At 43.3% G+C, this 9,451-nt stretch overlaps 1 pseudogene; it reads left to right on the plus strand.

Moving 5' to 3' along the window:
• The first annotated feature begins 3,497 nt into the window (after window positions 1-3,497).
• Window positions 3,498-4,028, plus strand: LOC131902564 (coiled-coil domain-containing protein 12-like; annotated as a pseudogene).
• Window positions 4,029-9,451: the final 5,423 nt, after the last annotated feature.

A 9,451-nucleotide genomic window follows, 5' to 3' on the forward strand; every position in this document is an offset into this window, starting at 1 on the left:
AGTAGCTACATTATTTCTCTAATGGCTGCAATAGTTTGCAATCCCATCAGCGAGAAATAAGTGTCCCTCTTTGTCCACATCTTCCCTAGCATTAAGATGTCCTTGTTTTATTGATCTTGACCACTCTGACAAGGTAGGTAAAAATCTCAAAGTAGTTTGACTTTGCATTGACCTTACTGCTAAATGTGGTATGTATATACATTTTTGATGCAGAGTGTCTTTATATATCCTTGTCTGTCTCATAAACCAGGTAGACCCAACTGGACTTGAACTCAGAGATCTGACTGCCTCTACCTGTTCAGTGCTAGGATTAAAGGTATGATCCACTACTGCCTCTGAGACTGCAGTATCATTGAGACTGCCAAGGCCTAAGCCAATGGTCTAGCAACCCACTCCTGCTGAGAACATACTAGAACCCTTGGAGGGCAAGCAGACCTCAATGAGTCACAGCACTGAATGTTCCAAATGCTCAAACGGCTTTAAGTGTTACTGTCCAAAGATCAAAAGCAACAGTTGATGACCTCAGGAAGTCTTAGTCTCCATCCCTAGGAATGCTAAAATGACTTTATATAATCCTCTATATGTTTTGAAACCAAGAGTCCACAACATTGTTTACAATGAAAATCCAGCCATTGAGGACACATCCAATATACATGGCATGCTGTGGTGATATATTACGTACGCTAACAAGGCTTACCTGATGTCAAAGAACAGTGACAATCACTAGATTAACAGAGGTCAGGCAGTGGTAGCACACACCTTTAATCTCAACACTTGAGATCTCGTGTCTTTGATTGGGAATCACACATGCCTTTAATCCTAGGAAACAAGATGGCAGGGCAGAAAAAGGTATATAAGGCATGAAGAGACAGGAACTCACTCTCTTGAGACTGAGGATTTCATAGAAGTAAAGACTAGTGTCATGCTGCTCTGCTTCTCTGATCCTTCAGCTTTCATCCCAATATCTAAATCCAGGTTTTTTTTTTTTTATGACTAAGACCTCTTAGTATTTGAGCAAAGCAGACAGTGGGTCAAGCTGACTTAGAAAATGGTTGGACAGAGAGAGGACCTGTGTAAAGTGGACGAGACACATGGACAAGACAACAGAAGGCTAAATATTTAGTACCTAGACTTTTGAAACTAAAAAACCAAAACAGAAGACCTTTTAGACAGTGATTCCAGCATCAGGAGTATTTCTAGTTTTAAGTGGTACAGAGATGACAAATCTCTTAAAATTCAAGACTCTTAACTACTGTAGCTATTGACACTGGACATTCCAAATAGACCCAAGTTTGAAAAAATTCAATATGGAGATACATCTAAACTTGCTCATGTTAGAAGATTTTAGGATTTCAGAATGGTGGTAATAAATGTCAAATTGGTGTTTCCCAATGCTTGATGAGACTTAAGATTTTTAGTAGACTCAGTATTACTGTATAGTTTAAATACACTCAAAATTCTAATTGTCTTTTGGCAGTATTAAGATTAGCTTTATCTGTCTCCTGTGGTGATATATTGTGTACCCTAATAAATTTATCTGAGGATCAGAGGACAGATCCAGGCACTAGAATAGACATAGAGGCCAGACAATGGTGGCACACACCATTAATCCTATCACTAGGGAGGCAGAGTTCTATCTAGATCTCTGGGAGTTCAAGGCCACACTGGAAACAGAGCCAGGCAGTGGTGGCACACACTCCTTTAATCCCAGGAAGTGATGGCAGAGCAGAGAATGGTACATAAAGCATGAGGAGACAGGAACTAAAGCAGTTCAACTGAGACACTTCCGCATGAGGACTCAGAGGCTTTCAGTCTTGGGAAACAGGATCTGCTGAGGAACTGGTGAGGTGAGGTTGGCTGTGGCTTGTCCTGCTCCTCTGATCTTTCAGCTTTCACCCTCATATCTTGCTCTGGATTTTTTGTTTGTTTGTTTGTTAAAAGACCATCTAAGATTCGAACAACAGTGTTCCCTTTTCTCCTTTCTGCCGGCACGGCATATAAGATGGCTGACATGCTGCCAGCAGAGATTGGAGAAAAGGGGACCCGAGATGTGGACCATCAACCCTCAGTGTGTTCCCCTCCAGACCTTCTGCTTAGCATGCCTCTAGAGGGCCAAGACATAAATGCCTATGTGTCCCAAGGTCATGCTTTATGGCGTGCACGTGTCATGTCCTCCTCCATATAAATACTTCTTGGAATACTAGTCTTTTTCTTCTATTTGATCTTCATGTTCTGTCTTCCTAGATCAATGGTGATTTCTGTGATACAGGAAAGAAGTGAAGTAAATTTCACAGGAAATTATACAGAGATGATCACCCAGGCTGGGGTTAAGGCAGTTATGCAATTCATGGAAAAGAACCTGCAGCCTGGGGAAGCTTTTTAGGCTTGGATAAACTGTACCAAATGTGTGGTCAACTATAGCACATGGTATGATGTGTATCAACACACAGGACTCAAATTGGCCATGATGAATAACTCAGTTTCTGAGGATATTCCAAGGACATTGTGTAAAACTTGAGACCCTAAGGGGTATTGGCTGAAGACTGTGGATGGAGTAACATATAGATGGGATGACAAACTAAAAGTGTGGGAACCTAGAATAGAAGGAAAATAGTGACTGCCACCAAGAAAGGGAGATGGCAACTTTAATCCAAATATTTTTTATTCCTCCTGAAGGAGTGTAGAGATAATGTGACCAAATGGAGTGATTACTACAAGTTTTATTGGGTTCCTAGATTGAAAAGAGCTGCCAAGAAAGGTGAGCTTCCTTTCATGAAAACTCTAAATTTAGATCAGGTCTTCCTTGGAATTGTTGGGATATAGAAGGACAGAAGTTGCTGACTTGCAGGGACAAATTTCTTGTCTGAAGTCATTGTGGCCCACCAGTCATGGGGCTTGGTGTTTGCAGAGGGCTGAGGAGGAACTTAGGCAGCTGAGGAGGTCTTGAGGTCGGAGCAGGCTGTGTGAGAAGGAAATTACTTTCTGGTTCATTGATCATGGTTCTTATTTTTACCTTGTTTTTTGTGAAACTGCATGTTGCTAGCCTCTGGGTCAAGTGCTCAGAAAATAATAATTAATAATAAAAATATATTATACTTGCTTTGATGTTATGTTTGGGATAGTTCCTGTGTTTATTAAAAGATGATGAAGAATATATTGGTGATTTTCTAAGAATAACCTTTGGAATCATGAGAACATTTTGTATTGGGTGACTTCCCTTTTTCTTTATGCTCCCCCTTACTTATGATAATAAAAGACTGAGGTCACCAGGGCAAAAGCAGAAGCTAAGAGAAGCTAGGGAAGCTGAAGAAACTGTGGCAGAGAAGCTACTTAGCAACTGCTGAAGCCCGTAGTGACCTGTCAGCTTGCACGAGCATTGTCTCTGAGTTGTTACTATGCCTTCCAGGTATCCCATCCTTCAGACCCCTAAAACTGCTGAGGCTGGTCCCTGGCACCTTTCTATGCCTTTAGATGTTTAACCACTAGGAATGCTCCTGAGGGAGAGAAAAGAAGGGGCCTCAGGTAAGATGGTGGATGCTTCTGCCAGTGTGGGTCACCTTGAGGAAAGTGGCACTGCAGTGGAAAGAATGGCTGAAGTCACTCTGCGAGAAAACCAGGCACAAGGACAGGGAAGATGGGGAGTCACAGACTAAGCAGCTCAGAGAAGAGGAAGAAGAAGATGGGAAGCACAGGGGTCTCAGGCTTTGGAACTACGTCTCAGAGGATGAGGACCTGAAGCGGAAGAGGTCTGCCAGGCCAAACCAGTTGCAATGGAAGAGAAGATGAAGGAGCAGCTAGAGGCTGCCAAGCCAGGGCCTGTCACTGAGGAAGTGGACCTGGCCAACCTCGAACTCTGGACACTTGATTGGGATCTCAAGAGGGATGTGGCCAAGAAGCTGGAGAACCTAGAAAAGCAGACCCAGAGAGCCATTGCAGAGCTGCTCAGTGAACAGCTAAAAGGCCCCCAAATCAGCCTGGCCTCTGCAGTGGATGCCACCACCAGACAAAAGGCCTGTGACTCTGACTGAGGTGTTCACTGTGACCCATCTGCTTAGCATACATGCCCTAGAGGAAGATAGTCTTAGGCAGGATTGGGGTTAGGCTGGCCAGCACTTCTGGGTCTTGAGAATTAAACCAGTCCAGTCAAGTCTCAGCCTCTGTGATGTGAGGCCAGCTCATCTCAGGGCACCCACCACCCTGAGTGGGTCAGAGCAAGGGTCTGTACATATGTGTGTATATTGAGCTTTAAAAAAACCTCATGAAAATAGAGACAAGTAAACTCTCATGTACGTAAAAAATAAAAAAGAATGCTTCTGGTACCTGGTGTGGTGTCGCATCTTTAATCCTAGCTCTTCGGAGGCAAAGTTGGGCAAATCAGAATTCAAGGCCTGCCTGGGTCACATAGATAGTTCTAGGTGTCCAGTGCTACATATACATCAAGAACTTATCTTTAAATGTCACAAAACTGTTGTGTAAGGCAATTGGGAGTAGAATTGGAGACGACGGATGCTATTTTCAGTATCATTCCAGGTGACTTGACAAGGCCAGTGAATTCTGACACTAGAGGGCAGATGGTTGGGTAGAACACCACACTGAGCTAAGTGGAGCCTGTGTCTCTTTAGAGACAGTTAGTCTCTTGCCCTCTGATAGTCTAGAACAGGGAGGAAGGGACATTCTTTTCAGGAACCAGGTATGATCTAGATACTAGACTTATCTCACGCTTCAAACAAGAGCGTGCTGTGGACACATAAGTTTTGCTGAGACTTCGGGCATTAAATGGAGCCTACCCTCTCAAGACACCTTGTCAGACAATTGTCTAACATCACAACAGATACAGAACCCTAGTCCATGTTAAGAAGGTATTCCTGGCTCCTGACTCTAAGTTTGTTTTTTACTGCAGAGTGTAAGATTTGAGTTTCACTTTCTGGCTGAACTCTTAAGATACCAGTGTCTGTATACTTTATCTGTATGTTACAATGGTCAGGTCAGCCAAAGGCGTTATTTGGTAGTTGGCCACTTTTTAGACTTTGGTGAGTCTTTCAGACCTAGAGCTGACATATCTGGCTAGGTTGTTTGGCCACAGTTCTAAGAACCTGAACCTCTTCAAGAAGTGTGCACATCACCACACTAGTTTTTAACATAATTTGGACGTTTGTACTCAGGTACTTGTGTTTAAGCCCTCTGACTCATCTCCCCAGCTCCCCAACTTTTTTAAAGGTATGGGAAATTCTGTTAGGATCAACTTATAAGACACTGAAAATCCAGTCCCAAAAGCCAGAAGTGTTTAAGTACACCTTTAATCCAGCATTTAAGAGGAAGAAGTGGGTGGATCAATGTTGAGTTTAAGGTCAGCTGAGTCTGCTTAGCTAGCTCCAAGGCCAGCCAGGGGGACTTTGTCTCTATCAAACACAACTCTAAAGCAAGAGGGAGGTTAGTACTTTCAGCCCCAGACAGGCTGTTCTCCAGTCCACTGTCTTTTCTGGCCTGTGATGTTGATACCTGGTCATCCCAGCATCTCTCCCATTTTCCCATGAGAATCCTCCACTTCCACATCTCCCTATGGTCACATAAGTGATGGTTACATCAAGGCTGGGACAGCAGCACTAAGTTGGAGACTCAGCCCACAGGTTTGATAGCCCACTGTAGACTGTGTGTATATCAAAAGCTGTGTTTGCTGAGACCAACCCACCCGAAAATGGGCTCAGTCTCTCCTCTGGCTGCTGGCACATTCCTTCCTTGTATCAAAACCAGTATATTTGACATTCCCCAGCATAGACTGACCAGCTTTTACCAGGGTATCTCCAGGACTCCAGCACCCAACTGGGAGAGCAGGAGACTTCCAAGCTACATGAACTCAACTACTGGATACTTCAAGCCTTTTAAGATTGAGAAAGCCTTGTAGACTACTAGACCACATCTTGTGAGCCCATCTGAAAGTCATACAATTCTGTTCCATTGCTTTAGAGTGCCGCTAACAAATTGTGCTCTTGCAAGGGTTCTAAAAAATCCTAATTCTAAGGCAAAGCCAAGGCTCATTGCCTCTTGCCTGTGTTGTCCTTCCCAATTATGAAAATCCTCCAACACTTAATGTTACTGTTCACAACAATGAAGGGAAACCAGTTATAGCACATCAATTCATGGCAGATACATTCAATAATATGTATTATTGAGCATACCATGTAATAGGTAAGTGCAGACCTAAGGAAATTAAGTGCTTAATTACTGAATTATATGCTAACTTTATGAGTTATAAGCTACCCCCTCCAGACATTCATGTTATGGGAGCAGCCAAAGGAATAGGAGAGGCATCTGAGAATGCTTCAGAGCCATTACCCCCTTCCACCTGAAGAGGCTGAAATGGCCACACCTGTGAGCACCTCTAGTGACATGGAACAGCTGTGGCAGCTGGAACCTTGTGAGCACAGGTGATGGCTAGCACATGGTCCCCAGTCAGCACAAGGATTTGTACCTGCAAACTACTATCTACAATTAATCACAGCCCAAGAGCACAAGAGATAACAAGGTTGATGAGGTCTGGGGCAATCAAAGACATGGTGTTCTCTTCCTACCTTGAAAGGGCTGCACATAGGAGAAAGGAAGAAAGGTTATGGAATCCAAAGATCCAAGGAGCCCTTGGGGATTATCCAGGTCCAGCTTACCCCCATATTCCCTACAGCTAATTAACTGACTGAGGCCCTTGTAGATCCAGGAGCACTAGAGTGGCCCTTGGAGAAAACTTGAGTTCACCCTCCATAGAGTTTTAAATGTATGCTCTCTCGTGATCATTTTAGCAGCAACTTTTGTTCAGGCAGTGAAGCGAGATGCCACAGCCTTTCTCAGCCATGAGGAGCAAAAGCCTGAAGGAGAGATACCCATGGTGCTCTAGACAAGGCAGATCGACTTCAGGGTCCCAGCCCTTTGCCCCTTGTTCTCCTGACTCTGCAGGAACCCAGAGTGGTTTCAGGTACACCCAATCCCCCCATTGCTGCTTTGGGATACTCCCACAGAAGTTCTATTAATACCCCTGGCAGTGATTCTGACACTCTTAGGAAACAAGAGGACTGAACAGCCTTCAAAGCAGAAACCCCCAGTGAGTCAGCTCACATGGGTCTCCATTTAGGATCTTGCTCAGCATGCTTAGAAATAAAAATGACCTCCCCCGTCCCCAAGTGCTGGAGATGGAATTCAAAACAATAAGTCTCCTACTGAAGAGTCCCAGGACACAAGTTTACTGTTTTCTCTCCTCCCCCGTGAGCTTAGGACCTCCAGAGCCCAGTTTCTTTTGCAAAGTCAGTAGAGCCCTTAGGGATATAGGAACTGATAAGAAGTGTGCCTGTGTTGAGGGGTGTTTGTAAGGTCAGATCTGTCTTCCACCCACTCCAGCTAAGGAGACCCCATTCTCTCCTCCCAGCACCCCTCCATTTCTGTCCATATGCAACATAATGTATGGAACCCATAGAGATTATAATGGTATAGAGTTCCACATAACTCAAATTATTATAAAGCGGTAAATGTATTCAATAGATTCTAAGAAGCACACCACCAATGAACTATATCCCAGCTTTCTTCTTTAAAATAGGTGTTTGTGTCTGTCAGCACTCATAGCTCACTGAAGGGGTGTAGATGTTAAAGAAGGACTTGTAGGAGATCGTGTTCATTGCTGTCACCCTCTTAGTCCCTGTGATGGAACACAGGTCACCAGCCATTTTGGCAAACTCCTTTTTGAGAAGATCTACCTCCTATGGTTCCTTCTGTCCTTCTACACTTTATTTTTATGAAGGGTCTCACTAATTTGCCAGACAGTCCTGATTTATTGCAGTCTGGTTTCTTCAGATTTGAGTAGCTGGAATTCCAGACTTGTAACCCATGCCCTGTTTTGTCATCTTCTGAGAAATATCCACATTATTTCTATTGTGGCTGCAACAATATGTACTCTTACCAGGAAGAAACAAGTATTCCTCTTTGTCTACATCTTCCCCAGCATTAAGATGTCCTTGTTTTACTGATCTTGGCCACTCTGATCAGGTAAGGTAAAATCTCAAAGTATTTTGAATTTGATTGACCTTATTGCTAAATGTGGTGTGTATATCCCTTTTTTTGAGGCAGAGTGTCTGTATATAGCCTTGGCTGTCTTATAAACTAGGTAGACCCAGCTAGACTTGAATTCAGAGATCTGACTTCCTCTGCTCAGTGCTGGAATTAAAGGAGTGAGCTACCACTGCCCAGCCTGTTGTTTGCTTGTTTGAGACAACATCTCTCTACAAATATACCTCTCTGACCTGGAACTCTTTGTGTAGATCAGGCTGGGTAAAATTCACAAATTTCTTCCTGTATCTGCCCTCTGAGTGCTAGGATTAAAGGAGTGAGCAGCACACCCAGCCTATTTAACTGTCTCTAAAATGGTTGCTCAGGCATCATTTCGTGTTTGGTCTTTTGAGAATTTCTCTTTAGTTCTATACTTCATTTTTAAAATTTGACTGCTAGTTTTCTTTCTATTGTTTGTTATTTTAAAAAGGTTTCTTTTCATTACACTGGCTTTTCTGTAACTCCTTAGATAGCCCAATGTGGCCCAGAACTCACAGAGTTCCACCTACCCCTGCCTCCTAGTGCTAGGGTTAAAGTATGTGTCACCTTGCCCTGTTGGGGACTGATTGTTCCTGCAGTTCATTTAAAAATTTTGTTGTATATTATAGAGATTACCCCTCTGACAGATCATGCTCTGTGACAAACCTTTTTCTGTAGAGATGCAACAAACCTGTGTCTACTCACTGAAAAGGCCTGATTTAACCTTATTGTAGCCATGACAGGCTGCAGACTAGCAATATCGGGACTGTGGCTCACCATTACAATAACCAGGAAAAGTCAAAATCTGTACCCTGTGGGGAACCAATCAGAATTGAGACGAATAAGTACTAAATGGTCTAGAACACAAAGGATAGCTTACATAATTTGTACATAGATGGCTAATTTCCTTGCTGCAATGCCAATACTGATCCCTGTTTGACAAAACTTCTGTTCCCTCACTCCTGACCAATCAGGAGCTCAACCCCCATCTGAATCTGGAATTCTGTTACCCACCAATCTTTACTCCTTAAAAACCATGCCTTAACTGAGCTCAAGACTCTCTATGAGCCATCTGCTGTGTTGGAACAGATGGGAAGCCCAAGTTCGATCTTACAATAAAGGGTCTTTGCTTCTTCATATGAACTCCAGCTTCCCGTAATTTTGGGGGGACAGGGTTCATGATTCTGTCATAGCACTCACCCCAGATAGGGAACCAATGAATGACAGAAAAGAGTACAATGCTGTGAACTATGAGTTCTATCGGGGTTCCTTACAATTTTCTTCTTTTCTTAATATGATTTAATTTTATGTTCATTGGTGTTTTTCTTGTGTGTGTGTCTGTGCAAGACTGTCTTATTCCCTGCAACTAGAGTTTCCCACAGTTGTG

The sequence above is a fragment of the Peromyscus eremicus genome, chromosome 1 (genome assembly GCF_949786415.1).
Source record: "Peromyscus eremicus chromosome 1, PerEre_H2_v1, whole genome shotgun sequence".
NCBI classification, from domain to species: Eukaryota; Metazoa; Chordata; class Mammalia; order Rodentia; family Cricetidae; genus Peromyscus; species Peromyscus eremicus.